Raw genomic sequence first — 16635 nt, forward strand, 5'->3', positions numbered from 1 at the left:
TAATTACATACGAAAACACTGTGTGCTGTTAAAGAACATATATCCACATCTGCAGGTAATGCATATCGTATCGCCTGACTTTTATTAAACAAAAATTTTAAAATTACCGTTTCTTGTTATGACTGTCACTCCCTGTGGTCTGTCTGCGTTGTCTAAATCTGAAAAATAGCCAGAAAATAAGCAAAGGATCATAATTTAGATGCTTCCAGTGTTTGGTTCTTGCTCATGAAATATATGTGAGCAGGCAAACCTATGCGTGTTCAGAAGTATATGAACTTCTGAGATTATTAAATATATCACTGAAACGCTTGGCTCTAGATTAAAACAGGGAAATAACTAGCCACATTTCCTGCAGATGATCTAATGTGACACAAAACAGATATGAGTGATGTACTCCGGTATCTGCAGGGTTAAATGTGGTAATCAATATTTACAGGAAATAATCTGAATAATATAATTAAAACCCAAATTGCATCATTATTTCTGGAGAACTATGCTTAGAAATAAAAGGTTATGAATATTATTTGGGGCTGCTGAAGAGAAGTGATGAAAACTACAGAGGCAGATTCAGGATTTGCATACTGTAAGCTGCCAGTTACTTAATAAAGGATGGAGGCTCCACCTAGCCTTCAGTTCAAAACATGCAAAACACATTAAACCAGCCTTTCCCTGCTAGATTTCCCAGCTCTTCCAGACCGCCGGTGTCCTGAAACCGGGATCACCGGGAAGGCATGCTCTCTATTTACAGCCCTGCGAGCGTATCCATAGCCGCGGGGGTAAATAAATACAACGTAAGCCCCTCGCTTTCATTGCATCATATCCATTACACCAGCCCCAGCTAAAAAATGGCATTATTATTATTATTACTACTACTGCTATTACTGTTTCCCAGTAAGCAACCCAGTTCTTCTCTTTCACGGGGAAGCGGTTTCACCCGTTTCACGGACCCGGGGTGGACCTGAGTTACAGAGGGATGATACTTCTTGGGTGGGATGGAGGGATGGATGGATGGATGGAGGGATGCAGCAGAGCATCCCTGGACGGGTCCCCAGCTCCAGTGACACCCGGGACTGAGGTCGGCGGCCGCCCTTCACCGGCCCTCCTCGGGCTTCGGCACAGGCCTCCCCCCCACTCCCTGACCTTCTCCCTCCCCAAAAAAAAAAGGTGGGCTCCTGAGCCGCCCCGGGCCGGGCCGGCCGCACCGTGTCCGTCCCGTCCCCCCCCGCCCCGCCTCGGCCGGGAGGGCAAGAGCGGCAGGAGCATCATGCGTTTATCAACCACCCCCCCCGCGAGGAGGGGTGCGTGTTTTGACCGGGCTGCATTTCGGATAACCCGGGAAGTGATGGCTGCCGGCTCCAAGTGATGCACTACACGCGGAGGCAGCGGGTGGGCTAACTGCAGCGAGCAAGAACTTGCACCCCGGCCAGCGGCAAGATATGACTTCGGCTCCTCTCTTTTCTTTTTTTATTTTATTTTATTTTATTTTATTGCTCCCTCTTTTTTCTCCCCCCCCCCCTTTTTTTTTCCCTTTTTTTTTTTTTTTTTTTAAGCTCCAATATGTAGAGGCCACAGGACTTGGTTCCTATACTCCAGCCCTGTGAGTGCTTGCTCCCGCGCCTGCACACCTTCCGAGGGCACCCAGGCATTGCCAAAAAGCGCCCCGAAAAGCCACAGCTCTGCTTTCGCCGGCACTCTGCCGGATAATTAACAGGTCCCGCACCCTAACTACGCTCCACGACCAACAGGTTTAGCATCAGAAGCACAAAATCGGCTAACCGGCGTAAGCCGCCGTGTCAAGTCATAAACCCTGCCTTGTTAATCAAATTTCCCTCGCCGGGGGCGAGTGGAAGTGGCCGGAGCCCTGCCGGGGCGACCAGCTCCTGCTGCCCGGGGAGAGCTGGCCCCAGCCCGGGCTGACACGGACCCGGGAAACCCCGACCTGCCCGGGGCTCAGCTTCCCCAATTTTGCAGGGAATTCAGGATCGGTCTGTCCCCCCCCACACACCCCCACACCCAGCGGTACTTACATTTCTTCGCCTTTATCAGAGAAAGATTTGACCCCAGATCTAAGGGGGTGAGCTGAGCCTCCGGTGGCAAACAAAGATCCCCACGGCCAAGCCCCCTCGGAGCAGAGAAAGCTCTTTCATGTCTCCAGAAATTCACGTCTTTCCCCTCGCCATCCCTCTTTAAAAGTGCCGCTTAGCTCCACGGTGTCATTCTTGCGCTCTAAAAGAGTTAGAAATCTTCCATCCAGGAAAACGGGAGAGAAACGCAGAAAGTTGGCTTGGGTTGGATTTCTGGTATGGGGTTTTTATTATTATTTTATTTTCCTTTTTCCGTATTGCTTCCTACGCCCCGGAGTAGAAGTGAAGTGTGGTATGTGAGGCTCTGCAAGTTTTTGGGGGGGTTGGCCAAGGTCTAGTCCAGCCCTCTCTGCTGAGGAGGACGTGCTCTGAAATTCAACCAATTTCCCCAACGCTTTTGTTGCTGATGAACTGAAGCCCTATTGTTCATCCATTGCCACGGTCTTTTTCAGTTCCTACTATACGTTATGCGTTGCCAGAGATAATGAATTTGCACCAAAACCTCTCATAGTCCCATTCTGACAGACGGAACAAATTAGAAATGTCTAGTCTAAAGAAGAGCAATGGCTACCTTTTCCTAGAGAAGAAGGAAAGCGCGCATTTCTTTGGAAACTTAAAAAGAAAAAAAAAATTGCAGCAAAAGGTCGAGTTTTCTAAGGTGTTTTCCTCCGGCTAACTTCTGAAGAACAGTTTCTTCCGCGTCTTGTTTTGGGGAGGCACTGCCATTTTGTGCAACTTTTGTCCGAACCCACCAGCCGGCCAACAGCAGGAAAAAAAGAAAAAAAAAAGAAGGAGAAAAGAAAAATTAGAAAAAAATCATGGTGCTAACAGAAAAGACTCTCTTCCCATCCCTGCTGTCAGGCAAACTTGTAGCGTGACCTCTCGTCGCTGGAAGGAGGGTGTCCTAAATCGCTGCCGGTTCCTCCTCTCCTCCATCGCTCCGGGTTTGGAAACAGCGTGAAAACGCTCGTCAAAGCCCCGGCTGGGTTTTAGGGCGCGGGAGGCGGGCGGGGAGCGGAGGGGGTGGGGGGCGGGCTGGGAGAAGTTTCGGTGTGCACCGGAGCGGGAGGTGTGCGGGGAGGGATGGGAGGGAGGGATGGAGGGGAAGGATGGAGGGATGGAGGGGAGGGATGGAAGGAGGTGGTGCACGGCGAGGGGGCGGCAGGACGGCTCTCCCCAGTGCCCGGGGGTGGAGTGGCGGGGGTGGGGGGCGTGGGTGGGTGTCGTGCTGGCCCCCCACTCTGGAGCGGCTTTACACGACGACCCGGCCCCGCGTGGGCAGGTGTCAAGGAGTGTGGGTATGTTGGGGGGGGGGGGTCGGAGGGGGGCTGCGAGGGGAAGGAGCGGGCTCAAAAATGAATATATATATACATATATATATGTTACACTCGCGCACAAACATATGCATGTGTGTGTGTGCATATATATATATATATATACACACACATATATGAGTGTGTATATGGTGTCAGCTGAGTGTCCCGCCCGGAGCGCCGCTGCAGGGAGCGGGGAGGCGGTCCGCCATCCGCGGGCGCGGATTTCCGCCAATTATCCGCGGATTTATTTCCGCGGGGACAGCGGGAACCAACGCACCGCATCCCCCGGCACCCGGGCATCCCCTGCCCGGCACAGCCCCCGGGGACCCGGTGGACAAAGAGAGCTCTGTGAGGACCGAAACGCGAGCCCGGAGAGAACCGAGGGAATTCAGGAGGAGCCCCCAGCGACTCAGGAAAAAAACAAAAACAAAAACAAAAACAAAACCCCAAAAGACCCAAACCACCCCCAAAAAAAGACCCAAAGAAAACCAAAGCCAAACTGCTGAAAGGATTTATAAAAGTCCACACCGCTTCCACCGGCCAGAAATACACTCGCGTTTCCACTCCCTGGCGTGGGCCTTTAAGTTTAATTGAGATGCTTGAATGGAAAGGCGGGGAGGGTGGGTGGGTCGAGGGGTGTGTGTGGTTTGCTCCAGGAGCGACATTGCCAAAGTGCGGAGAGATGCTCTGGAACATCTCACAGCAGTCTAACGAATACATAAATAACGTCAGGGGAAAAGGAGCGGAATTCGTGTCCTAACAGAGAACACCCCACGCTTCCAAACCGCCGGTGCCATTTCATCCCGCCGCCCCGCCGGCAGAAAATTCCTCTGCCGCTAAAAGTTCTCCGAACATCACCACGTACCGCGGCGCCTCCAAAGGTGGGGGGGGCGGGTAAGAGAGAGGGGGGGGGCACAAACCGCTCTCCTCCACCTTCGTACCCGTCACTTTCCGCCGGGTCCCCGCTTATACCGCTTCACCTCCCCATCGGAGCGGGGGGATCACTGCAAAGCCGAGAGAGCGGCTTTGACTTGCACATCAGACCGGCCGCGTCTGCGAGTAGGCAGAGCGGCTGCAGCCCACCCACCCACGCCAAACACCCCCCCTCCGCTTCTCTGCAGCCTCCTCCCTTCCCTCGCCCCGGCCAGTGGTACCGGCGGGCCCCGAGCCCCACAGCATCCGGAGGGATGCTTCGCCTCCGCGGGCTTAACACGCCTGTGTCATGCAATATTTGGGGGAGGGAGGGAGGGAGGGAAGGAGAGGAGAGAGGGAGGGGGGAGGGGGATTTTTTTTTTTTTTAATAATTGGCCGGAGTTTTCTATTTCCCGCTCATCGCTTGAGAAAGAGAAGCAGCAAATAACGTCCCATTAAAAAAAAAAAAATTTAAAAAATTTAAAAAAAAAAAAAAGGCAGGACGGGCTCTGCGGTGCTCCGGGGAGGTGGGCTTTGTTTTGGGGCCGGGCAGGGGGGGCGGGCGGGCTGCTGCTGCTGCCGCCAGCGCTCATTTCGTCGGGCAGGGGCGCGGAGCGGCGCGGAGCAGCGCGGAGCGTCTCGGCGGCTGCGCCCCCCGCCCCGCGTCTCCCATCCCCGCTTCACGTTCAAGGTTTAACGGCGAGGTCACGTCCATTGACGTCAGCTCGAGGCATACTGTACGTCCGGCGACATTTACATACATCAAGGAAATTAGGGCATTAAAAAAAAAAAAAAAAGAATATGCAAATCTCGCTGCTCGCAGAAGAGACCGCGGATTCCCGGAGCGATCACCCCTATTGCGGAAGATCCTAATTAACGGAACAAAAAAATCGAGCGTCCCCTTTCCTTCCAAACATCATCATCACCATCACCATCATCATCATCATCAATCAACACAGCAAACATCCCCGAAATGAGCGATCCGGGCCGGGACGGGCTGCGGGGTGTGATCCGGGCTCCACCGCTGCGCCATTCTCCTCTCCTCCTCCTCCTCCTCCTCCTCCTCCTCCTCCTTCTCCTGCTGCTGCTGCTGCTGCTGCTCCTCTTGGCTCCAGCGTGTATTAGTTTTAATACTGATGCATATGTAAAGGTATATTTGCATTTTTTTTTATTTACTGAAAGTTACAAGCTATCGCTTTTCCTTTGATCTCCCCTTTCTTTGTTTGGCTGGTTTGTTCTTTCTTTTTTTTTTTTTTAAACACCCTCCCCCTTTCCCTTCTTTCTATTCCCCCGGTTTTTGGCGAGACTCTGCTGTGTATGTGTCTTTACATTCAGTTTCCTCCATGTTTCTGTTTGTGTAAGGTTTACAAAATACGCAAGGTGCTGGTATTACAAATCAAGGGCACAGATGCTTGCTGGGTTCTGAGAGGAGAGGAGAGGAGGATCTCATTGCCAGGCTCAGCGATCATACCGCTAGCTCGAAACTGGAAGTTTGATCGCCTAATTAACTTCGTATTAGGAAAAAAACCCACCGAAACAACCCCAAACCCGACCGTTTTAAGGTGTAAGGCGATACAGATAAGGCGTGTAATGGGGACTGTTTCAAGGGATTTATAATATCTCATTGCTGTATTACGGCCTGTAGGCGCACTAATATCTGCCTCGATTTTAGGAACACTTTTTGTCAAAACCTTCTCTTAAAATGTGTAGACCCAGGTGCAGAGAGCTTTCTCTGAGGAAGACATCTTGTACATTCTGTCTTGAGTGCTATGTTATTAAAAGTATTACATCTCATTCTCACGTGTGTAGCTTTAAACCCGCTACCTAATTCTCTACAGGAAAAGCACTTTTAGAGGTTAATTTAAAATATTGCCGATAGCATTACATTTGCTCTATCCGAAAATCCACAGGCCTTGAATTACAAACACTGTTAGCACATTCCGGTTTACCTTAATGGGGAAATTCTTACAAGAAAGAAGACTAGCAAGAAGAGTAATTTAAGTCTGATTAAAAACAGAAGATTACCCTCTTTTTATAGTGCAGGCATTTTACGTTTTCAAACGAGTAATGTTATTCCATTAAAAAACCCAACACCTGCCCGTACTCATATTTTTTCTTTCTTCCCCCCCCCCAAGTGCATGCGTAGATAATTAGTTACACTATGAATGACTTACCTGCATGAAAGTATAGGGCAAAAGTTAGCTCTCCCCAAAGAGTGTCATGCCTTTTTTTTTTTTTTTTTTTTTTTTTAAATAAAGAGCAGAGTGTCATGCTCGGTCTGTATTATTCAGTGCCTGTTTCACCACACGTATACTTTAACACTTTGGCGTTTCTTACGGTATTTCCAGCGCTACCTCTCGCTCCAGTTTTACAAGCTCTACACCGATATGTCACCCAATAAAAAAGCGGTCAGATGGCTGCAGGTAAAACATTAAAAAAACCACAAACAAAACAAGCACCCAAACCCACGAAACCCACCCCAAAACGGAAACCGACACCGTCATCCGTTAGGTCATCTCTTACCTTACCCCCTATAGCAACAATTCATTAGGAAATTACCGTTTCTACACGTTTTTACCAATAGCGGGTGCCGGGGACTCCCGGCCCGCGGACACAAACCCAACCTCCCTCCCCGGCTTTTAATTAGCGCGCGTGCAGCTCTCGCGCCCCGGCGGACCCCCATTAGCATATGCAGAGAGGCAGGCGGAGGTGTGAGGGCGGGGGGGGGGGGAAACACATACACACAGACGCCTGTCCGTCCGTCTGTCCGTCCCCGCAGCGCATCCTCCCCACGCCCCCCCCCTCCCTCCCCGCTTTCTTACCTCGCACCTCGCCGCGGCCCCGACGGGACGGGGGGCACAGCCGACACCCCCCCCCCCGCCCCCACAGCCCCCTCCCCCGGCTGGGATGCTGGGGGGTCCCTGCCGCAGCATCCCCCCCCCCCCCCCGCCGCCCCGCTTTACCATATGGTGGCGGCGTTTGAATGAGCCCCCCCACCTTGGGGGGGGGTGCGGACGGAGGGGGGGCGGCAGCGAGGGGACAGCTGCCCCCCCTCCGTCCCTTGCCACTTGAATGCGAACTCCACGGGTGGAATAGGAACAATAAATGCCGCCCTACCCCTACCCCCACCCCCCCGCCCCCCCGGCTCGGAAACGCGTTACCTAATATCGGCCCTTTTACAGTTAAAAATACGGGCGCGTATATTCCGCTGCTCATCTGCACCGCTGCCCCGAGGTGTTCAAAATACCACCGAAGTTGGCGATTTCACGGATTTCGGCCAAGGATAGGTAAATAAATAAAGGAATACATAAAAGCACGCATAACGCTCAGATTTGGGGTGGCCACGGAGACGAGACAGGGCGCCGGGTTGGAAATAAATAAATGGATGAAATAGATCCAATTCTTCGTCTTCTCATTTTTTTCCCTACCCTCGTCGTCTTCCTCCCCACCCCCCCGCTTTTAATACCTAGACTCCTCTAAACAGAGTATTCAGCATTTTACACTTCGATTTTCTCCCTCATCTCTTCTGCCTTATCTGCTGCCTTTTCAAAATAAGAGGAACTGCGTATCCCTCTACACGTGAACATATAAGTTTTGTCATTATTTACATATTATTTTAGAAGTGAGGAGATGCAGGTATAAAGGAATGCCTGGGGGTTTTTTTTTGTTTTTTGTTTGTTTGTTTGTGTGTTTGTTTGTTTTTTTTCCCTCCCGCAAGACTTAAATACCGAAACGAAAAAATGTAGGATGGCAAACACATAATATTAGATGAAGTAACCGAAATCTGGCATGAGAAAAATATATATTTTTTTTCAGTAAGGAAAAAAGCAGAATTTGGAGTTTTCTGCCTACACGTGCACAAAAAAAAAAAAATCATAATCTGAATTCTTTACACAAAAGCTTCCAGTGCGGATACACCCTGACGGTCTGACGGTACACCTCCTTTGGAAATAATAAAGAAAACCCCAAAGCCATACCCCTTGTCTGTGGTTAAGAACATCTGCCCTGATCAGAGGTAGAAAGGTAGAAACCAAGAGGAGCGGCGGGAGAAGAGGGGGTGAGAACGGCAACACTTGCATCCAGACTTCAAATAATCGCTAAATGGTGAGATTTCCCGGGAGTGACGTACAGCACACTCTTTGTCAGAGGCGTTTTGGTGAGGATGCAGGACGCCAACTTCAGCACCAGTGACCAAAGCAGCTGGGTTCCCACGCACGGCGTGGGTTTTTTTGGCTTTCAGCACTGGCAAGAAGGGGAAGGAGCCCCATTTTCGCGATGGCTGTTTTGCTCATTTATTTTCGTGATCAGTTTATACCTGGGCATAAAATAACCCGTCAGTAAATGTGAGGTTTGTAATGCACGGTTATTTCGCTCTTTTCCACAATTACGGCCTCACAGAGAGAAGTTAACCTGTTTTTTGTTTTTTTTTTTCTTTTTCTTTTTTTTTTTTTTTTTTTTTTTAAATTTCGGTCTGGAGGCACGGGGTTTATTCTTCCTCCTCCAAGCATCCCCTTGGTGGGACGGACCCTACTTATGCGCGGGGTGGGGGGCAGGGGATAAAGGCGAACAGGATGCGGAGATGGGGAGCTTGGGGGGAGACGGGACCCTCCGCTCCTCTGCGGGGCCTTTCCCATCCCCAGTTGCTCCCCTCCCCGGCTCTCCCCCCCCCCCGGTCCCGGCAGCGGGGGGACAGCGACACCTGCCGATACCCGCCCGCGGGCAGGAGCAGGCAGGAGCAGGCAGGACCCCGCGTCGGATACGGTTCTCGCTATCACACGGCTCCCCCCGACGGGAGCGGGGCCCCTCTCCCTAAATCCTACCCCTTCGCTGCCGCACCTGGGCTCTGCTCCACCAAAACAAAACCAAACAAAACCAAACAAAATAAAACAAAACAAAACAAAATAAAATAAAATAAAAATAAAATAAAATAAAATAAAATAAAATAATAAAATAAACTAGACCTAGCGGGAGTAACGCTGACCGGCTGTCTGCTGGCAGAGCATCCCCCGGGGGGCGGGCAACACCCCCGGGTCCCTCCTCCCCGACCCTCCTGCACCCCCCGACCCCGCACCTTCCACGCACGGAGGGGGGATATTCTTTCCCCCCGCTCTTCGCATGTTAATTACCGGGGTCAAACTATGGTCTCGTTCTGTGGGTGCTTGTTTGAAGAAAAGCTGGGCTTGCGAACAGCGAGGGGCGGGGGGCCCTGCAATATCGCAGGGAACATATTTCAATATTCGTCCCTGCAGAATGGCCTCATTCTTTATTTAATTTGTACCGGTGCTGCATGGAAAGAGTTTTTTTCTGGGAAGCACTTGCGAGCTGATCGTACGGAGCTTTACCTTTCCCCCCATTCTCCCTTCCTCTTTTTTAATAAAAGTAAAGAAAACGAAAGGTTTGATGTTACTGAGAGGCAGTTTTTACGAGCAGGAATGGCAGTGAGGAGCTCTAATCGCGGCAGGTTGTCAGGAGGAAGACGCACTCCCGAGAAGTTGGAGGGTACGTTTGATTGGATTAACCGCCACTTTTGTTGTTGTTGTTGTAGTTATTTTGGTAGTTCATTAGCCCAGCTTCCGCCAAGCAGGTGTGCTTCGATAAATGATTTCCCAGATCTCCTTCTAGGAATTGTGGTCGTCTCGTATCTCAACAGACTGCGGGCGGAGAAAAGAATAACCCGGCTCTTTCGGAGGACCTTTTTTACTGCACCTGCAGGAGTTTATTTCTTCTCCGAAAGAAAAAAAAAAAACAAAAAAACAAAAAACCAAACAAAAAAACCCAACCAAAAAAACCCCAAAACAACCAAAAAACAACGAGCTGGGCTTTTACAGTGAGGAAAGGCTGTGGGCTCACGAACATCAAATATTTGTATTAAAGGGTGACGTGGCTGGTATATGCGGTTGCAAAAACACGCGTGGTGTGGCTGCCCCTCCCGCGTTTTAGCTGCCGTGCTGCGGGTACCGGCGCGGAGCCTCACACCTCCCCGACAGCCCCCACCGCAAACCAACAAAACTTGTCTGCATCCCCCAGGTCCTTAAACCCGAGTGTAAATTATTCCCCCCTCCCCACCATGCCCTGCGGACGGACGGACAGACGGACGCCGCTGTTGGGGCCGGTTCCCACGCTGCCGGAGCATTTCCCCCCCCGCCCCCCCCGGGCCGGGACCCTCATTAAAACCTTGCCGTTTTGATCCGCATCCCTATTGACAAAAAGTTTCAGAGCTCCCCCAGCGCATCCCCATCGCCGGGTATTCGATCGAGGGGCAGTGCCTGTCGGGCATATCACGCAGAGCCCCTTCCCCTGAGAGCCCCCCCCCGCCCCTGTTTTCTCCCCCAGCTTTTCAGTAACGTTGAGGCAATCAAGAAACGGAGATAAGGATGAAGGACTGCCTCGGGAGATGCAAACCCACCATCCCGCTGGCTCACGCTGCGGGACACGGCCGGGGGGGACTCAACACACACACACGACCACCCGCCCAGCCTGTCCCCCTTCCCTACCCACCCCCCACGCCGGTACGGTGCCCCACGGACCCCTTTGCGTGCGCGTCTTTAATGAGCTCATCGGTGAGCCCCCATCAGGTGATCAGGTTTGTAATCCAATAGCTTCTGTTCGCGTAAATAAGATTTGTCACTGACGGTAAGAAATTTTTTTTTGGGGGGGGGGGCGGGAAGCGAGAGGGTGTTAAGGAGAAAAGAGGACGGCAGAGGAATCCCCCCGCCCGGCAGGGACGCCTCCCCAATTCGCCCCGACGCCCTCTGGGGCTGCTGACGCCCCCCCGACCCCCAATCCCACTCGGCCCGGACCTCAACTTCCCCCCCCCCCCCCCGTATTTTCAGGAGACCGACAGTGGAGGTCGGCGAGGGGACAGGGCAAAGGGTGTGGGGGGCGGGTGAGCCCCGTCTCGCCCCCCCCCCCCCCATCCCGAACCGGGTCTTGAGTACGTACGTACTCAGCCTCCCCCCATTCATTCCCCCCGGGGGGGCACCCTCGCCCCCGTACTCACCGCTCTCCCCCCGCTCTCCCGCAGCCCGGTAGCGGCTTCTCCAGCCCCCGCTCGCCCGGAGCGGCCGGGCGGGGAGAAGGGACGGGGCGACGGAGGGAGGGAGGGAGGGCTTGGGGGGGGGGGGCTGGAGGCTGGGGGGGGGGCGGCCACGGGTGCTGCCCCCCACTGGGCTGCGACGCGGCCCCCCCCCCCTTCGCCCCTGCGTTTCCCACTCATTCAGCTTCCCCCCCCCCCCAAGATAGCCCGGGGCGGGGGGGGGGGGCACGTCTTGAGGGGCGGCCCCACTTTCGGGATCCCCGCCCGGCGGAGCGAGAAGTCGAGTCTCAGCCCATGGGACCCCCAGGGGGACTCGGGTTTGGGGTCAAAAGAAGGAGAAGTGGTTTCGGGCCCCACGCCGCCAGTGGGGGCTGCCGGCGGGACTCAGGCTGGGGCGGGGCATTGCCCCCCGCCCCCGGTCCCTGTGGCATCCCCTCCTCTCCTTCTGGGTGTTGATATTATTATTGCCACTGATAACTAACAGCTAATTAGAAAGGGAGGCCGGCAGCCGGGGCGGGCTGGGACAGAGGGAAAGGGTCTCGCCGGGAAGGTGGGGGGGAATGGTTTGGGGGGGGGGGGGCGATGGACCCCGGCAAAGGCTGGTCGTGCATCACTGCTGCAACACCGCCGGCTCCCGGGGAAGTGCAATTACCGGCAGGCCCTCGCCGTTAATGACAGAGGAGGCTTGACGAGCTGCAGCTCCTTCCCTCGTTACAGGGCGGGGGGGGACACACACACACGCTGGCAGCCCACCTTCCTCCGAGGGGCTGGCGTCGGCGGGGGGCTCGCCCTGGACCCCCCTCGAAACTTTCACTACTGCAGATATACCGATCGCCCCTCCGATTCCTTGGCTGAAATTTGGGTTTGGTTTTTTTTTTGTTTGTTTGTTTTGTTTGTTTGGTTTTTGCTTTTTTTCCCCAAAGGTTCATCGAAAACTTGTTGGCGTTAATACCCTCCGGGGACGATGCAGCACCACCGTGCCCGGCATCAGACCCCCACGTTTGTGAGTGCTACATCCACCACGATTTAGCACGCCAGAGATTGCATCATTCTCAGCCTGCTCCCCTCTGTAATGCAAATGACGGCAAAATATGATTTGCCGTAGAGCTAATGGGAGCGGAGCGCGGTGCATCAGCAAAGCTGTGGTTTCGGTAGGGTTATGCAAGTTTCGTGTTTGCACAGAGTGAAAAAATAGCAAACACGAATATTTGTCAACGCATTTTGGGGTGTTTATACCTTACTATATCCCAATAAACAAATAACGTAATGACAGATTGTATTAATGACATCGAAATAAAATTAATAGGAAAGAATTACATTGTATTTTAAAACAGACGGCACTAAAATGAAAATAAATCTTCGATGCTTTAGCGTAAACAAGAAAAAAAATATTGTAAGCGTCCTATATCGTGTTCAGATTTTGTCCTTACTTTCGTATCGATTTTGGTGTTGTGTAAAAGTATTAATACAGTAAATACAAACAGCTAAGCCAGACTCGATTTAGAATTACGACTATTTAAATTACCAAAATAAAAACCATCGAATAATGTTGTTCATTCTAATAAGCACGGAAATGTTTTCCTTTTAATTTACTTATTTTCAAAACAGAAACTGAAACATATTAGAACTGACTTCCTTTTAAATCAGAAGGGTTGACATTAGCACAACCATCTGCATATTCTTGCCACTACCCGAAGCACGTAAAAATGAAAAAGCAACCTCCTGAATTTGCATTTTTTTTTTCCTTACCCTGTCTATTACCACCGCTATTGATTACATGTACTCACTTTCTCGTACGGACCATTCATTCTCTGGTGTCTGCATCTTTCTGAGCGCGCTCACACTCAGGTTTATTCTTCTTCAGAGTAGTTACTAGATATACTGACAGCGCCAGAGTAGTGTTGGGGTTTTTTTGTTTTTTGTTTTTTGTTTTTTTTTTTAATAGTGATACATGAGAATTTTTTTAGGCTTCAAAAATCAGCTAAGCTCTTTCTGGGCAGGTCAGCTCCAGTGATGTTAGGCATCAGTTGCTGTCGAGCTCTAAGAATTCAAGCGGGGGAAAAAGGGGGATTATTAAGCATGGAATCCTCACCAAATTTGTTCTAAAGCCATTGAAATCGGTGCAATTGATTTTAAAGGGGCAGAATTTGGCCCAGTTGTTCAAGTTACAAGAGTAAGTGGCTGTTTGTTTTAAAATGTAGTTCTCAAGCTCATCTCTTGTTAAACTTACATATGAGGCAGGTAACGGCACGGTATTCAGCTTTTTCAAAGGAATTTAAGGGGGGCTGGGGGGTCTGCTGAAGTTAAAATTGTTTATTCCCAAATTTATTAGATAGTTCCTGTAGTGCGGTTGTGCGGAACATGATTGTCAGAAGAAAAAATCTTGCTCAGATGTTAACGCCGTACAAATGGGGATAAAACATTTAAAATCGTGCTTAATTATTCTGGAGAAGTGAAACGCTTTAATTCTATTTTCTGTCTTTCCTCCAATGATCTTCTCTCCCCAAAACTTTCCTCGCGAATAGCACACCTGCATTTCAGAACAAAAAGTAGGCCACTCGAAAAACCCTCTGTCCGGGCACAGGGAGCGTGGGATCCGGAATCAGGGTGCTCGGTAGGTCCATGGCACCCTCTGAAGAGAATTCGGATTAAAACAGGACACACTTCGTCCGTCTCTTCGCTAGACGAAATCGCTTCCAGTACATCGTAAGTGTAAAATGTATTATTTTTTTGTTGTTTGCTTAACTTAAGGTAGACTCCCGTCCTGCAGCTGGTACTCAAAGCAAAGCAAAACTTCCATTAAGGCGAGTGGACATTTTTCCTGGGAAAGAACTGAGTACGGTCTCAAAAACGAGGGTAGAAAGTTTGGTGAGTTCTTCGGAAGTCGATTTTTTTTTTTTTTTTAAAGTCTGAGTGGAGTGTTATTATAAAAACGTGCTTAAGTAGTAAACCGAGAACTTCTGAACACGCCTTGAACTCTGCAAAACCGGGTAAGATCCCACTCCCACTGCAATCAAATACAAGATGCTGCTGGGTTCCGCCACAGCAAGAAGGGTCCTTGAATTGCTCTTGCTCACACAGAGATGCAATTCGGGTCTGCTTCGTGCACCCCTCTGGAGCTACACCCCAAAACCCGGGGGTCCGGGGCGCTCACGGACCCACGCAGGATGCCTCAAAAACGAGATGGGGGTTTCCCTGATAAAAAGGTACCAGCCGGGGATGTGAGGAGCATCCAACTCTCCTGCCCTGAGCTCCAGTGTCCTCTTTCAGCCGAGATCGTTATTCTCACCAGAGGAAAACGATGAAGAGTTATAGGAATTGGTCAATTACCACCCCCCCGCCCCCCCCCCGCCGCCTTTTTTGGGGGTGGGGGTGTGCTTTCCAGACTTGCTTAAAAGCGATCATTTTCCCCAAGCGGCGTAGAAACGACAGGCGAAATTTTCAAAAGTGTCTACCGTTTTCCCGCTCCCCCCCCGCCCCCCCGATGGACAACTAGACTTGCTGAACACCGGAGGGCGGGGGGGGGGGGAGGAAATTATCTTAAAGGCTGGTTAAACCCACAGGCGCAGTAAAGGTGGACCTGCGGGGGGGGGGACCCACCTGGAAGTGGGCATCAACGATGTGTAGGAGCAAGCCTGCAGCCCCCACTTCGGTGTCACCCCCCCCCCCCCCCCGCAGGGATTTCGTGTCCCTGTAGACCTGCAGACATCCCGTAACGTGCCATACAGCACAGCTCTGCGGCTATATATTAATTATGAAGGTATTATAAGAGGGGAACGCCTGAGACACAAAAGGCAAGGAGGCGTTGAGGAAGCTTTCCCAGTCGAAGTTCCTGCCAGGTGAGGAAGCCCCCCCGACCCCCCCGTGTCCTGCAGGGACAGCTTCTCCCCAGGCACCAGCAGCACGTTGCTCCTAGAGAAAAAACCCACTTTTTCCTCATACGCAGGTTGCCCCCAAAAACGGGATGGGAAGGAGAGCGGGACGCAGGTAGACTCCTTCCAGAGCAGAGAAAAAGTCTCTTTTGCTTTCTCTTCTCTTTCCAGAGCGAACACCTACGCAGAATGATGGACCCCCCCCCCTCCCACCCCCGACGGGCACCGCGGGGGACCCCCGCCAGACCCACTCCCCGCCTCCCACCCCGACAAATCCAGCGAACTTCACCGGAGTAAAACCGCCAGCGTTCAGGAAAACAACTACAACAACAAAACCCACTTTTCTCTCCCCCTACTCTCTCCCTGCCCCCCCCCCCCCGCCGCACCCGGCCGGGTTAATACCGGTTTTTCATCCCGACAGAACTGTTTTTGGCCGGTTTTCAAGCCGCCCGGAGCGGGTCGGTGCCCGCGACCCCCTGCACGCGCCTCCTCCCCCCACCCCCCGAAGGGACACGTATCTTAAACACGTACCGATAACAACAGTGATAACAGCGTACGACGTTGTACTTATCACGATTATCAATCTTATTATTAATAGCACCACCATTAGCACGACCATTAAAAGAAAAGGACAAAGAAACCAACCTGCGGAGCGGAGCGGACCCCTCTCCCCGGCACGGACGGACGGACAGACGGACAGGGAGGGACACCCCCCCCTCCTCCTCCTCCTCCTCCTCTTCCTCCTCGTCCCCCCCACTCCCCTCCTGGGGCTCGGGCCCCGGTGGGTGGGAGCCGCTGCCCACCACCGGTCGGTACATCACGGGCTGGTACCGGCGGCGGGAGGGGCGGGGGGGTGGGGGGGGCACGGCGGGGAAAAGGCGGGGGGGGGATGCGGCGGATCGCGAGGCGCTGCTGCCCCCTGGCGGCACCGCGTTGCGCCGCCCCCCCCCCCCCCCAGCTCCGCACCCGCGGAAGCTGCGCGGAGTCGCAGCCAGAGCCCCCCCCCCCAATTCCCTTTCAGGCTTCCTCGGGGGTTTCGCACCCGCCCCCCCCCCCCCGATGCAGGAGCCGGGAAGGGAGAAAGGGGGAAACAGCAGAAAAGGCAGGAAAAATTAATAATGATAAGGAAAAATTAATAATGATAAGGAAATTAATAATAAGGAAAATTAATAACGATAAGGAAAAATTAATAATAAGGAAAAATTAGTTAATAAGGATTAGAAAAAGGCACGCAGAAGAGGCGCAGGTAAAGGCGGGAGAGAACAAACGCAGCCTTCCTCTCGGCCATGTCTGTGCCCCGCTGGGAAAAATTATTAAAAAAAAAAACAAAAAAGAAAAGTCAGAATAAGCCTAGAAATAAAGGAGACTTTCTGCTTTCTAAGAGTTGCCCGGAACTTTGGAAAACCACCGGGAAA

At 52.1% G+C, this 16635-nt stretch overlaps 1 long non-coding RNA gene across 11 annotated transcripts in view; it reads right to left on the minus strand.

Moving 5' to 3' along the window:
- Positions 1 to 15960, minus strand: part of LOC138683935 (uncharacterized) — a 130260-nt gene extending 114300 nt beyond the window's left edge. For 5 of the 11 annotated variants that reach the window (XR_011323427.1, XR_011323426.1, XR_011323422.1 and 2 more), the window contains exons 1-2: positions 2028 to 3389; positions 108 to 158 (exon numbers count right to left, since the gene is read on the minus strand). This is a non-coding gene — a long non-coding RNA (uncharacterized lncRNA). Of the gene's footprint in view, positions 1 to 107; positions 159 to 2027; positions 3390 to 11312; positions 11357 to 15865 lie in introns of those variants that run through there. The other 6 variants (XR_011323430.1, XR_011323429.1, XR_011323423.1 and 3 more) reach the window with 5 other exon arrangements.
- Between the last annotated feature and the right edge of the window lie 675 nt (positions 15961 to 16635).

This window comes from Haliaeetus albicilla, chromosome Z (genome assembly GCF_947461875.1).
Source record: "Haliaeetus albicilla chromosome Z, bHalAlb1.1, whole genome shotgun sequence".
Lineage (NCBI taxonomy): Eukaryota > Metazoa > Chordata > Aves > Accipitriformes > Accipitridae > Haliaeetus > Haliaeetus albicilla.